Source organism: Myotis brandtii, unplaced genomic scaffold, assembly GCF_000412655.1.
Source record: "Myotis brandtii unplaced genomic scaffold, ASM41265v1 scaffold813, whole genome shotgun sequence".
Lineage (NCBI taxonomy): Eukaryota > Metazoa > Chordata > Mammalia > Chiroptera > Vespertilionidae > Myotis > Myotis brandtii.
The window spans coordinates 2891292-2893550 of record NW_005371287.1 but is presented as its reverse complement, the minus strand read 5'-3'; the positions used below and the strand labels follow the sequence as shown (position 1 = coordinate 2893550).

Sequence of the window (2259 nt, the reverse complement as noted above, 5' to 3'; positions counted from 1 at the left end):
CGGTCGCCCCCAACTGCCCTCCCCTGCAGGCCCGGTCGCCCCCAACTGCCCTCCCCTGCAGGCCCAGTCGCCCCCAACTGCCCTCCCCTGCCAGCCATCTTGTGGTGGCCATCTTTGACCACATGGGGGCGGCCACCTTGTGATGGCATGAGGGTCAATTTGCATATTACCTCTTTATTATATAGGATTATTATAGATATTAACAGTGCCATTTACGTGTCTTACAAATTATAATACTTGCTTAATAGTATCTCAAGATTCTGGAAGTATCTTTTAAATGATTAATAATTAATCACATTAATATTTACGTCTGTAAAATTACAAAAATTCTCCCATGATGTTGATAATGTAATATGAGGTGATTATGCAATTTGGCTTGAGGCTTTAAAGTTGTCTTCTTTTCCTTTTATCATCTCTTCCCTATAATGAAACAAATGGTGGGAAACCACAGAGGGGTCAGCTGTTGATGTGTTCCTAGGAAGTCAAATGTCTGTGCAGAATGTTCCTATCGGTTTGCGGATGCATAAATAATCCCGAGTTTTCTTTGGATTATGAATTTAACCCAACTGAGCAGCAGAGAGTATAGTCTTATATCCCAGTGTATTCTTTCTTGTCATGTATAATTCTCAAATTCTATTATTGGGGAATACTGGGTAAGGTGAAGAAACAAGGGCATTGTAGTTTGGAGAGACCGACAGAGTAAATATCGTCTCTTTTGCTTTAACTGATCAATTGCTTACATGCCATATTACATAAGAAAAACCTCTGCCAGATGTTGCCCAATGTGGACAAGGTCCAAAAATACAAAGTACTATGTTGATAAGAAGGGTACTTTTCAGAAGACAAGTTTTGTTACAGGTATTATTTTATGGCAACACTATAGTTGCTTCGACCTTCCTCTAGATAAGAAATATCCTTTCAGTATAAACAAGAGTTTGAAATTTATCTTAGATTCCAGTGCCATTTGTCATTTCAGCTCTTCAAAAACCAGCAGAGAATTTGTGATGAGGCTGGTTGTAAATTTTCCTACCCTAAGTCCCTGTCACATTGAGGATGGATGTGGTGTTGGAAGAAGACTAATTTGTGCCTTTCATGCTTATAACTAAAAGTTGGCAGTGAAGTAGGAGGAAGTAGGGCCTAGTAACTGAGGGTATAGAAATATAAAAATAATGGGCAGGTAACACTGAGCAAAATGTCTAAGAACACCAATTACTGTAATAAAGAAATAAGAATGGAGCAATTTTCTCAAAAAAAAAAAAAAAAGAGAGAGATGGACATCTTTTTGCTTTATTCTGGGTATTTAATGCTCTAAGTATGTGTACCATGGTTATTTCCAGTAATTGTTTATGGAGGAAATAATTAGAATCCAGTACATATATTTTCTTCAACTATTGATAGTCATTAAGGTGGAATAGCCACTAATTAAAAACTATTTTTTTAAATATCACCTAAGAATAAAAACAGAATTTCAGGAGAAAATGATTATTAACTTATGCAATACCTTTTAAAGAAATAAAATTTTTAACCAAACTTAAAAAGAAAAACAGGAATATGAATTAAAAGCAAATATAACAAGTTTATATCCTTAATATATAAAGAACTTAAACAACAAAAAAATTAAAACTTCAAGAGATTAGTGGGGCAAAGACCATTATCCACAGAGGGACTAAAACTAGGTTAAATGTTTAACCTCACCATTAAAAGACCAATACATATTAAATATGTATTTATATGTATTACATAAACAAAGAAACATCTTTGATTTTGAATACTAAGTAATACAAAGATAAATCTCCTATCCTCAGTGTTCTTGTGGGTGCACTGAAATTGCTTATCTCATATCTATACTGGTGGAAAGTAATTGGTAGTAGCTATAAAATCATACCTAAGCTTTGGTCTATCCATCTCACTTTGGGTAATTTTATCTTAAAAATCCCAAATCACAAGAAAAAACTACGTACACAAAAAATGTTCATCATAATTTCACATATAATGGGAGAGCTGAAAAATAAACAATATATACAATCCTGGGTAATGATTTCATAGCCTCATAAATGTTGCACAACCATTATAACAACAGGGAAATATGGATATGACATATTAAGTGAAAAGTCCAAGATAAAAATTATTTATGCACTATTATGGCAAGTTTTAAAAATATATACATTTGAAAAAAGACAAAATAATAGTAGCTTCCTATTGTTTTAATAATATATTTTATTTTATGGATAATTTTTTAACTTTTATAAAAATATATAA

General features: G+C 33.1%; 1 protein-coding gene across 9 annotated transcripts in view; it reads right to left on the bottom strand.

The window, feature by feature from the left end:
- Window positions 1-2259, bottom strand: part of GEN1 (GEN1 Holliday junction 5' flap endonuclease) — a 58537-nt gene that overhangs the window by 54683 nt on the left and 1595 nt on the right. The gene's annotated exons all lie outside the window — the stretch shown is intronic.